At 37.1% G+C, this 13,552-nt stretch overlaps 1 long non-coding RNA gene across 5 annotated transcripts; it reads left to right on the top strand.

Moving 5' to 3' along the window:
• Positions 1-395: 395 nt before the first annotated feature.
• Positions 396-2,918, top strand: LOC141634337 (uncharacterized). Of its 5 annotated transcripts, none has more exons than XR_012539059.1 (6): positions 396-713; positions 844-998; positions 1,078-1,248; positions 1,583-1,696; positions 2,114-2,327; positions 2,506-2,918. It is a non-coding gene; the product is annotated as an uncharacterized LOC141634337 (long non-coding RNA). The 5 variants fall into 5 exon arrangements; XR_012539058.1 differs by adding an exon at positions 1,357-1,485 and having other exon boundaries at positions 844-1,248; XR_012539060.1 differs by having other exon boundaries at positions 929-1,248.
• The last annotated feature ends 10,634 nt before the right edge of the window (positions 2,919-13,552 follow it).

The following is a 13,552-nucleotide window of genomic DNA, read 5'->3' as shown; positions in this document are numbered from 1 at the left end:
AAGCTTAAACATCCTCTCTTTTCTTCCCTCAACAATCACTCAACAACTTTCATAAGATGGTGATTACTTGCTCCTAAGTTAGAGTAGTTAATCCTACCTATATGGTCACCCAATTGAAAACCACAAGAGCATTAAGATCAATTCCAAACAAAAGAAGTTAAGATTAATCCTTTAGGAGGCTTAATCCAACTAACCCAAGGATCAACATGCAAATTCCACTCACAAAGATACAAACTTCACTAGTAGAAAAACATTAATTTGCGAGTCTTTATTTGAGGCGTATTTGGACAAACACAGCAAATAGAAAATTCCTTATTTCTTTAAAAAAAAATTGTAAAACTATTTGAGGCGTTTTTACCAAATAATGCCGCAAATAAATCATTTGAGGCGTTTTTATGATAAAACGCTGCATATAGTTCTACAAGTGATGCTCGCTTAAATCTGAATGTTAAGTTCATTACCCTCAATCATTCATCGTCACTATTACAAATCCCTCCTGCATCCTTCACTCCCTTTATCAACCATGGCGTGGGAAGACCCCAACATCACAATGATTCTCTATCATAATCTGAAGTTCGTGATGTATTTCTGTCTACATCTCTCATCGGCGCACCACAACTCGCCTTCCCAATCGGAGACCACTTGTCTTCCTCTCTCGCTCGACTTCAGCCAGTTCTAGTGCACTGACTACCTCGCCTTTCCCACATCCGGAGGTACACATCTGCGACGACAACTCATCCTTCATGCTACGAAAACTTCCAATTGAATAATTTCATTAAATTATTTAGGGTTTATGAATAACTGAATTGGGGATTTTTTATCCTGTGCTTTCTCTTTAATCAGTTTTTGTCAAGACTCAGCTCTTACACAAAAAAGGTGGGTCATGTATTACTCCCTCCGTCTCTATCATAATCTTATTTTTTTTTAGAAGAGGTTGATCTTCGGCGGAAAACAACTGGAAGATGACCGTATACTGGCTGCCTACAACATTCACAATGGTACTACTCCCTAATTTGTTTTTTTTGTCCATCTCTATTTCTGTTTGCATATATTGTTTATTTATTATGGTTCTTCGAGGAGGAGGAGCTAGTACCTTGTTATCACTTCATTCCAACTCTTTGGCAAGACCATTCATGTGTGAGGAGGAGCTAGTATCATGGATCATCCAATGGAGAACTCATATAAGAAGTTACATGATAAGATTGGTACTCAGTGTGAGAGTCCACTTCTGGGAGGATTTTTGAATAGGTAAAATTTCTGTTGTTTTCGGACGGAAGTTTGACCATTCATACTAAAATCATAACTCATTGAGCATTTCCAATGGTAATACGAGTCTATTTGGTTATGCCTATACAGGTTCGTAATAAATTCATCGGACATTGACGGTAACATGATCACTCTTGCGCACAGATGGTTTAATACCCAAGTTCATAGTTGTTACTATAGAACCCTTCAAACTGTTTGTTTATTTGGAGTTTAATGGTGGTGGGTGCACTTACGTTGCAGCTAACATTTTTCCTTTGGGTTTCTTATTTGTTTTGGGCTATTTCTCTCATTTTGACATTTTATAGAAAAATTATAGCGTCTTGAAGGAGTCGGACATCAAACAGCGCCAAGAAGAGAGTATTTCACATGTCTCTGCTGTTTTATCTTTGCCCAGGGTTGCAGCAAGCACATTGTTGTGCCATTACAAATGGTAATGGTTCCTCTGCTAGATATTCTTCTCTCTGAGCCTTTCTATGATAGCATCATTCTGTAGCTATTTTTTTATGCATCAGACTGTATGTTGCCTTTGTTAAATCTGTAGTAGAAAGTTTATTGTTTTAAGCACTTTGAGTTTTATTCTTTGATTGGTTATTTCCAGGAACGTTTCTCATCTGCAAGATGTTCTCAATTTGATTAATTTGCTTACTTCATCTCCTTCGACATAATTATTCTTTACTTCATCGCTTAAAGTCACATATTCTTATCCATTAAGTCATTTGTTGCTCGTCTCTCCATCTCTTTCTTCCGCATTCCCTACTCTTTCACCATCAACTAAGGGACAGATCCATTCCAAATTTGCTTAAATTAGAGCTTGGAAACCTAACCCTTTGCGTCAAATTGATTCTAGGGTTTGAAGAAACTTGGGGCTTCGAAATCAAATTAGGGGTGTTGAAAATTATACTGATTGCACCAGCAACAACGCTGTTTGCCATGAAGAGCTCAAATAATGTCCATTTGCGAGTAATCTTAACCTGCTATTGAACAATTGTTGTGATGTTTCGCACCACCACCAGCTAACGCACCACCAACCAAGTCACCATCACAAATGATAAACCTAATTGGTAATTTGCCTTATTTGTACTTTAAATTTCAGTTTCCCTTATTTGTACTTTAAATTTGTCCACTTGCGAGTATATTATTTGAAGTTGGTTTAATGTTCTAATTTATGGATAATGATTTTTATTATTGGTTTCTTTACTTGTTTTGAATTTTACCATTGTCGACCACCCATGTCCACAGTGATCACGACGCACTTGACAAAGACCACCCATGTCCACAAGAAGAAAGACACCAAAAATTTGTCAAAATAGATGAAGGTTAGTCTGGATTGGTTATTAGGATAAGGTTACAATTCAGAACTCACCAAGGATGATGCTTTTTGGGTTGAGTTAAGTTGTATTCCTCCCTCCATTATATTTATATTGCCTCATTTAGATAGATGTCTTAATTGAGATTAGTGATGAAATGTTATTTGTACTGTTGACTTGATGTAGATTAACCGTACGACATTATGTGCCCATCCCATTAGAGTATCAATAGGATCGAGGGAGTATTCTACAATGTACTTAACTAGAGATTGTAGGAGACGTGGACAATGTAAACGAGATTGAAATAAAGTGAAGTACTAAATACTGACATGATTGGTGGTGTAACATTAGCTAGGTTCTAAAGCAACGCTATTGACTTTAGTGTGCTTTATTGTTATTGTTGTATAAGTTCATTGTTGTCATTCTTATTATAAAGTTAATTGATGTCATCTTAAAACCCATCGAAAGTGTCCTCCCCTAACTGCTATAGGTTTCTTTTGTATTTTTGGATGTGTTTTATTTTGGGTTAATATTACAGAAAGTATTTTATCATTGATAATTCCTTTTAAGGGAGGAATACAACTTAACTCACAAAGGAAGATGCAGTCCTTTCCTTTATCTTTGAGTAAATGGCCATTTACTTAATTTGTGAAGATGAAGGATGACATTCTTTCAATAATTTATGTATTGGATTTTCATTGTAGAGGAAGGGTGTACCACAACGGAGAAAGAGGTCGTGTCTTCTTCTTGACACGGCTGTCGCAACCCTATCGAAAATAAAACCAACCGGCTCTAACTAATACAGCAGACGTAAGTCGGGTATCGTACTCACAGGGAGGCGGTCACTATCTACTTGTTGTTCAGTCTGTCTACAGTCACAAAATGGGGGTTGGAGTTGTTTAAACTAAACTAATGAACTGAATTAAAAGCAATAAAAGTAATAGCAATAAAAAAAGGGCAAGGATGAAATAGAGATTAATCAAATAAAGAGAAAGATGCCAGGATGTCGGTTCACCATGATATTAGACAAATTAGCTAAGACAAGGTCAGTCGGTCTGGTATGAGAAGGGTAGTGGAAAGGTCCTTCCGGTCCGCTATCCGTCCTAAAATATTACTAACTTAGCTTCCGCCCTCATTAGAGTAGTCTATTGTTCATAACAGATATGCTCATTCCAATCTTCCGATCTAGGTCTCAATTTAACTAGTTTAATTACTTCAGTTGCATGCATTCAACCTAATAATTACAGTTATACTAGGTAGTATCCCGCGCTTTGTGCGGCTTGTTTTAATATTTTATGATTATAATTGAAGAAAATTTATATAATTCATATATAACCTTCAATATTTTCTCTTATAAATAATTTTTTCTCAAATTTAATATTTTTAGGTTTAACTTCAATGTTTTAAAATAAAATACATAAGAGTTTTAATTAAAACTATTAAGTGATAATTAATTATGCATGATCGACGTTTTATAAATAAATTTGTGACTTGTGAAATATCATACTAATCAAAATAAAATTTATTCGAGCAATACAACAATCAACAATAAGTTCTCAAATTATATCATTTCACGATACTTTATGTCTCAAATCAATTAATATTTATTCAAAATGATGTGAACATAATTTTATGTAATTTTTATTTTTTATGTATAACATGTGACATTTACCTATCAAACATATAGAGTTCAAACTCAACTAATTTAAATGTTTTGACTGTGTCTTGCATGTAATATGTGTCAAACATATCTATGAGAAATTTGCACCTTTTGTTTTTTTAAACAATTATATATAATGATGTTCAAGAGTTTATTACATGTAAATATAATAGGTTGAACTTTCTCAAATATTATTTTTTGATGTTTAACTTCAAAGTATTTAAAAGATAACATATAAAATATTTAACTAAAAGTAATACGGAGTATTTGGTTAGTCATAATCAATATTTTATATTTGACTTATACATATTTAATTAAAGATATTAAAAAAAAATAAAACGTGTTTTTTACTTTTTTCATGTTGTTTATAATACTATATTACTTAATAATCATTACTTTTGTTTTGATTATTCAAATGCACTCGTGATCACTATGTATGTACATACACACTCGTACACATACTCGTTATCACACTATTGAAACCTATCAAAATCTCATATATATGCAAGTTGTCCAATATAATTTTTTTCATTCGCAGACTATAAAAACTTATCTCTTACTAGTTTTTTTTAAAGAGGTGTTTTTAATACAATGACTCTTCCAAATATATATATTTTTTTAATGGATTTAATAGTCTTAAGTTTTATAACTTTCTAAAAATGTTTTTTTTTACGTAAATGTAAAACATTGTGAGACACTCACTTTAATCATATCTACATATCAAAATAAATATTTCAATAAATATAATGAAAATTATACTCAATTGAAAGCATTTTTCACAATGAACGTAATTATTTATATTTTCGAATTTGTATCAAAATAACTTTTTAGTAAATTTAGAATAAAATGACCGTAATTATTTAATATAATTTTATAATAAAATTTTTTAAACTATAATTAATATTTTGCTGAGATTTATAAAGCATTTATTACGTTTGTATTTAATTCAGCTGTAAGTAATATGTGTATTTAAGGCTGGGTTGACACGTGATGCATCCACAGCGTTTTAACCCAGTTTTATATATATATATATTACACTTATATTGCTATCAAACAATTCTCACATGTAAACCTCCTAACCTAATTATCGCATCATTGCTTTACTATCATGGCTCCCCTAATCGTAGCAATAGAGAAATTAGCTATGCATGACGATAAATAAAGCAATAACGAAAGATAAAACAATACTAAGCATGATGTAAAGATGAACAAAGGAGAATAACATAAACTAAATGAAGGCAATTAAGAAACAAGAAAGAGAATTAAATTAAATGGAGAGAGAGTAAAGAGAAATTACACCAAACAAGATCCGGAAAATAGAAAACAAAGTAACGTTGAACCAGATTAAAACTGAGATGAAAGGGAAAAAAGAAATGATAGATCAAAACTTCCTTAAACCTAATTATGTCTCTCCTATTAATAGGAGAGATATTTATTTAACCTAAGATACGATAACAAGATAATAAAATCTTGCGTCAGATGCAAAAGTACTCGATCGAGTACATTAGAACTCCTCGATCGATCAACTTCCAAACAAAAACCTCTCGATCGAGTACATCACTAATCGATCGAGGAACACCAATTATGCATCTCTCGATCGAACACAGCAGAACCTTCGATCGAGGACTTCTCAACAGCCAAACTGCTCGATCGAGCAGACTAGGTCAGCAAAAGCCTTCGATCGAGTCATCTACTACTGGACCAGCTCATTTTGACATTTGATTTGCTTCCAAGACGACTTCACGCATTCCAAGGCAGTAGGTATTTCTGCTCCAATTCTTCCATCTTCTAAATGCAAGCTAAAGGAACAGTAAAAAGGCTCAATTCCGTCTTCTTTGGTACATTCCTGCCAATAAGACAAAGCAAACCAAAGTAGACTATTCGGGGCATTTCGTAGCCTAAAACTACGGGAATTACATGGAAATACGTGCATAGGAGGCTCAAAAGGACTATATAAAATGCACGTATCAAATCTCCCCAAACCAAACCTTTGCTTGTCCCCAAGCAAATTATATGCAACTAACTAATGGAACGGAATAAAAACTTAGAGCTAACTACAAATGCCCACTTAAACCAATTTAATGCAAGTAAACTAACACTTATAGCAAAAATTGTCAAATGCAAACGAGGTGTAAGATGTCTATAATAAAGCTGAACCGTCGACCTTGCAAGACCTTTGATAATGGACTCTCAAGGGTCACTCCTCTCATGAAGCGAAGGGTAAGCAAGTAATTGTAAGAGACAAAGAAAAAGAAGTCGCTCACCTAACTACGACCCACATAAACATGCATGCAATATAGTATGATAGACAATTCTAGCTACCGTACACATACATTCCAACCAAACAAGGTCCCGTTACAGTTGAGGGCTTACAAAATTATGGGAAAGTGAGATAATGGGTAAGAAAGGCAAGACATTTTTGGGAATGTGAAGTTTATAGCCAAGCTAGCATCCTAACAAAACTAAATAGAACACATCCACTTCTAATCCATCTCCAAAATACGCACAAATGCCCTTAATTCGGCATACAAACTCACTAAACCGAATAATAAAATAACTCCTCATAAGATAAAATGATAACATAGGAGCAAAAACCGATAACATCAAATTCTTTCATTTCCATTTTCATTTCTTTTTCTTTTTTTTTCAACTTTTTTTTTCCATAAATTCTCCTTCTTCATATTACCAACTCCCGTCTTTTGATGCAAACCAAATTATGAACAATAAACAATATACCCGCAAAAACAATCACTAAACTAGCTTGACAAGGCAGGCTAAATTTGGATGTAGTTAAGGGTCAAAAGGCAAATTTGGCTAAATGTGGAGTTAATGGGTAAAAATGGAAGAAAAGAGAATATAAGCACTTCCCTGCATGTGACACCAACCACTAACCCGAATGTATGCAGGCAAAAAGCAATTGAATTTCATACTCGTGTAATTTAATGTTACATGTTATGCAAGAAGGGAGTTAATGGGTAAAAATGGAAGAAAATGAATATAAGCACCTCCCTGTATGTGACACCAACCACTAACCCGAATGTATGCAGGTAAAAAGCAATTGAATTTCATACTCGTGCAAGTTAATGTTACATGTTATGCAAGGAGTAACCACTCACAATCCTACAAGGAACTGGTCATAAATGACACCAGTTTTAATGCTCTAAATCTTAGAAAATATGAGTAGGTTGCCAATATTACAGGTCAAGTTTATTCGTTCAGCTAAATTTAAACATAAACTCGTAGATTATGCAATAAGACAATGCTAGAAAGATATTAGTTTAATGCAAGGCTTAAGCAAAAAGACGAAAGATAGTGCAATTTCATCATCTAAATACACCGTTCCGACTCAACCTTTATGCAAAAATAAACGTGAATTTTTTGAAATTTGAAAATTTTCTAATTTTTTGATTTTGCATACAAAAATTAAACGTGATAGCAGAAATGCAATAAAAACAATATACAGACACAGATATGGATGCATATACCCTCCCCAAACCAAACCGTACAATGCCCTCATTGTACCCAAAAATAGGAAAACGAAATGCAAACTCAAAAGGAGAATAAAGCTTCGGAAAACTTACAGGAACACGCGAAGTAGGGACCTCCCCAAACTAGCCAGTAACATGGGAGGTCGCTAATAGCTTCATAACCACATCACTGGTGGCGAATCAGAACAAGCCTACTCGATCGAGAGAACAAAGTACTCGATCGAGTAAAATGGGTCACGGAAGAGTTCGAACGAGAAACAAAAGGACTCGATCGAAATGTCAGCTTTACAGGATGCTCGATCGATAGCTTCCTAATGCGCGAACTCCTAGGCGTCATTTGAGGCACCTGCAAACACGCAAAAAGCGACCACAAAAACTACCAAAACCAAGTCTAAATTGTTCACAGTCTATAGTCTGAAGACCAATTATTAGAACGAAACGAAGCTGAAATGTTTGAAATCCAACTGCAAAGTTTTAAATTACGGGTTGCCTTCCGGTCAGCGCTAGTTTAAGATTGGTCCCAGCTCGACCTTGTTTTCTTCATCTTCAAAAGCAGCTTAATTTTTCACAATAAGGCTTCTGACTTAATGAAGTCCCCTCGGCGTCCATGAGCTTGACTTTAGGCCTCCACACCATCGCATCAACAGAAGAACAACAACTTCTTGCAGTGTCATTGCCTCCACCTTTAGCTTTCTCGCGCGCTTGCTTCTTATGCGACACAGCCTCGTCCAAACCTCCACCAGGGTCATCAATTCTTTCCATTCCAGTCTCCAAATTCAACATACCATGTCCGCCTTCTGGTTCTTTCAACCTGTTAAGACCTGTAGAAGGAGTAACAGAGAGATATTCCTCCAACTTGCTCCCATACTGGGGCGGAGGTGTCAAATCAACTACAATATGTGACGCAATAGAAGGATTAGAAGGAACCGCATCGGGTTCTACAGAAGGTAAGTGTCCTAGCCTTGACATCTACAATCGCACCAGCAGTGTGCAAAAATGGTCTCCCTAAAATAATAGGGGTACGGGTGTCCTCGGGTATGTCTAAGACAACAAAGTCAACGGGGATAAAGAATCTCCCGATCCTAACAGGTATATCGTCTAAAACTCCTAAAGGCCGTGATAAAGAATGGTCGGCCATCTGAACTGTCATGCTAGTATACTGAAACTTGGTCAAGCCTAATCTCTTAGCAAGAGATAAAGGTAAGTCACTGACACTAGCACCTAAGTCACATAAAGCATTGTCGATCAAATAAGTTCCAATATGACATGGTATAGAAAAACTATCCGGGTCAGCCAATTTTGATGGAGTCTTTTTCTGACAGTCAAAGCTACCGGTTCAACATTATCTGCATTCCTATTACGTAAAAGAATTTCTTTAAATAACTCGGCAAATGGAATATTAACTTCAAGAGCTTTCAAAAGATCGATAAACCTCCCGAATTATTGTTGCTCTTTTGTCCTTCATAGCCGGCCTGGAAATGGAACTTGGGGCTTATATGCATATGTTTAATTGCAGAATTATCGTCTAAATTAGATTTAGACAACAATTTATCATCCCCAGCATCAAAGTTACTCGATCGAGCAACATTTCCTCTGGATTGAGGACTTTTATCACCAATATTACTCGACCGAGCACTTTGGGTTACTCGATCGAGAGCCAATTTCCACCTTACCCGTCAAAGAGAATGGGAACAACATCATCCTTAGAGTGTCCTTGGATACCCCGTTCTTCTTCATCATTGAGACCTTCCTCTTGAACTTTCGGAGGTGAGCATGGGCATCTTCTTCAATATGCCCCCCGAACAAATCCTTCTCAATCAACCCGACTTGGGCGGGATGCATCTCAAAGTTGTTGGGGGCCAAAGTGCCAAAATTAATAGGGTTACATGAATCATTATGGTTAGGCCGAGTGTGATCTCGTAGAGCCATTTGTGGTGGTGGATTTGGTATATGAGGGGGTGGTGTTTGAGGTGGGCTATTTGAAATAGGGAAGTTATGAAATGGATTTTCTAGTAGAGTCTCAATTGTGATGTTTGGTTGAAGTGTGGTTGTGGTATCAATGTTTTGTAGGGTGTGTGAGTTTGGTTGATCAATGTTTGCTTATGGAAGGTTCCGAACTCTATCAAGGGTCCTTGTCCTCAAGGTTCTAAAAAGCCTTTCGGGGTCGGAATTGAAGAGTAGAGCTTGGTGGTTCCTTCTAGGCATGCACTCAATAAACCGTTAGTCTCCTAGTGTCTTTACACACTAGGGGAGGGCATGAAATCACACACTCTACAATGAAACACTCAACTACTAAAACAAACTAACAAGTGCGATAAGACTAAAGAAAAGACTCTTGATAAACTAAATATAACCTAACGCCATCCCCGGCAACGGCGCCATTTGATGAGTAAGATGTAGGTAGGGTCAAGTCTCTTATCACCAACAATAATTTTAACCCAATTTAATGTGTAAATCGGGGTCGAACCACGAGGATGGAGGGGTTTCTACTTAGCTTAATTAGGAGTCTAGTCTAGTCAAAAATGAAAGGAAGGGAGTTGAATTAAACTACTAGATGTAACTAATGCAAGCAATTGAGAGGAAATGTATACGATTGATTAAAGGCTAGGACTTTCAGGTTCATCTAAATGGTTTAAGAGGCAACATGATGATTTAAAGGATCTATGGTGAGAGTTTATCCTAGGATGATGAATCAATGTCTTGATTATCCTAAGGGTGACCGATAACTTTCATTAAGAATCACACCTGTCTTAAGCAAACAAGAAGACCACAACAAACTTTTATTCAATAGAGGAATTAAGCAACAATGAAAAAAGGCACAAGCTTTCACTCATGCAAATCATCAAACACCTCGTGTGAAAGATTACGAAAGATAAAAAATTTCACCAAAGACTCAAATAATCACACAATCATGCCCATCAATTCCATTAAGACTCCTCCTAAGCCCTAGAAATATTACTACTCACTCATGTTCAAATTGTTCAAACAAACAAATGAAAAAGAACAAACAATCAAAGGAGATGACATGGTAAGGATTCTAACAATGATAAAAGACAAGTTGAAATGTAAACAATTGATTAAGCAAGTAAATAAGATAAGAGATGTACCAACAAAGAGTAAAGATGATTGCTTTGATTGAATTAATGAAGAGAATCCTTCAATATCTCCCAATACAATCCAAGAAACCAAATGTAAACAATTGACAAATACTACTACTAAACTAATTTTACTAAGTAATTAATAATAATTAATATTAATTAAGGAAAGATTAATGCTTTAATTAGGGAAAGATTGGATAAATTAAGGAAAGTTTTCAGATCTAGGGTTTTGTGTACAATTGATTAGGGAAAGGGTATTTATAGGTTGCACTCTAATTAGGGTAGAATTACAAATGGGCCTTTGAAATGCGGAAAAGTGCTCCCGGACGGTCAACCGGCCACCGGTCCCATGACCGGCTGGGAGTCTTCTGGAAAGTTGAATTAATTTTTGCATCATCAGGTAGCCATAGCCGGTTGACCGGCCGCCAGTGGCTGACCGGCTGGGACATGCTTGACTTCCTCATTCTTCCGTTGACTTCCTAGCTTCAATGTGTGTTCCCAGCCGGTTGACTGGCCGCCGGCCTTGTGACCGGCTGGGAAGTTTCTGTAACTTTCCTCCATTTTATGCTCAACTGTTCTCCAAGTCGGGTAGCCGGCTGCCGGGCTACCGGCTGCCGAGCTACCGGCTGGGAATTCCCTGTGTTCAAACTCAGCTCATTTGTATACATTTGGTGCCCCCAGCCGGCTGACCTGCTGCCGCCCTACCGACTGGGAGTACTTCTCAGCTTCTTTTCCTCCTTCTTCCATACTTACTCTAATAAACACGTCTTCTTTGCTTCATTTCTCCCGTTCCTGCCTCAATTCCTGCAAGGAGACTATCATGTCATAGTCACGGTAATTGGGGCAGGAAATGCAAGCAAGGATGCATAAAAACGACTCGAACGGAGTCGGAAAGTATGAAAATAAAGGGGAATATGTGTGCAAAAGAATCATATATCAAACCTCCCCACACTTGAACATTACTCGTCCCCGAGTAAGTCCTCAATCAAAGTACAAGACACTACTATAACAAGTATAAAGAGTATTACTCAATTATTCTACTAATAAGCCAATCGAGTATTAGTGTACTCAACGCCCCTTCAACTCACAATTTGACACTCATGAGGGAAAAGTGCCCTATTGCAAGGCAAGTTGGGTCTTGCTACAAAATTGCGATACATCCATCATGAAAGCACATAATCAAGCAATAGAATGCATCTAATGAAAATGGTCCACCTTCCTCATCTAAGTGGTCGGGCTTTCAAGCAACAAAACACGGTCTTGGTCGGGAGTACCGTCTCAGAAGTTCCAACTGAGGTGACAACCCCCTAAGCATGGCTCAAGAAACCCTAATGTGACCAATACTCAAGAAACACATTAAAGAGCGGGGTAAGGGCAGATAGGCAAGTCCGCCGAGAATTACAAAACCGACACAAGATTCAACCAAAGGACCCATGACTAAGGGGACCTAGGCCAACGACATCCTCACGGTTTTCACTCGTCACTCAATGAAAGAACAAGGTGATTTTTGTGACAAATAGTAACCAAAATCACTCTCCTAACTCGACTAGCGAAAGCGTGCCCGCAATCTAATGTGTAAGACCGTCCTATGCCCAGTGAAATGCAAACAATGGAACAATGCACACGATATGAAACAAGGGTTGTAACGGGGCTAGGGAGTAGGACAAAATGGGATTGGTGCAAGCACCTTGGATAGGTGGAGTTCAAATCAAGAATTGTCGACACATCGTAACCCATTTCTTATTCACATGAGACACGTCTATGCCCTAACATAGCATGGATGACCAAAACTATGCAAAAATTGCATAAACCTAACTCAAATTGGAAAAATTTGAAAATACTCCTCTTATTTCAACAAATGGTAACGTTTACACCCTAACAAGGACTCAGTCTCCCAAGTTCAAGCAAAAATTGTGTAATCCCGACTCATTTGGAAAACCATCAATTTACCCTTTTATTTAGCAACGACTTTTTCTACCCCTTTAAATGATGAGGAGGGGTGTTGCTTGCCTTTTTTTTCCTTGAAAACATATATACAACACAAGTAACTCATTTATTTGATTTTTCATAATCTTTACACTTTTCTCTTTCGTTTTTCATTACAATTTTTCAACCTCTTATTTATATAAATGCCAAATGCAAACCAAATTCCGCCCCAAGTGGATGTGTATACTATCCACCATTATGACCCAAATCACCTCCTTCAACACTACTACAAAACCGACCAATTCTTGATCATGGAAGGGTGATTATGGAATGTAGCTATTTTAGTGGGTTTGCCAAATGAAAAAGGCTAAGGCTCAAGGGGGTGAATAAAAAAGGAATAATGGAAGGGACAAAACAAGGCAATTTGGCCGTGGGGTTCATGTTGATGGACTTCGTTTCATAACATGTGCACAAAAAAATGAAATGCAATCCACGGTCTAAGGACGAAATAACACACTTATGCGTCTTGATGTGACACGCCTCGCGAGGAGGCCTACTCTCAAACCTAGATGAGGGTGGGATATGTATGTACCCACCCTAGGAGGCTCTACCCTTACCTTTGAGTGGCTAAATCGAGGTCTAGGTCTAGTCTACGGCCCTAGGTCTCACAAGATCGGTCTAAACTCATTGGTCAAGCCCACCTCCTTCGGCCAACTAAGAGGCCACAGGTGCGAGTCACGGGAAGGGGAAAGGCACAATTGGACATATAGCTCATCATGGGGGTACTTGATTCCCTTCCTCGACCAT

This window comes from Silene latifolia, chromosome Y, assembly GCF_048544455.1.
Source record: "Silene latifolia isolate original U9 population chromosome Y, ASM4854445v1, whole genome shotgun sequence".
NCBI classification, from domain to species: Eukaryota; Viridiplantae; Streptophyta; class Magnoliopsida; order Caryophyllales; family Caryophyllaceae; genus Silene; species Silene latifolia.
Note: the sequence above shows the minus strand (reverse complement) of the source record. Positions and strands in the feature narration are given on the sequence as shown.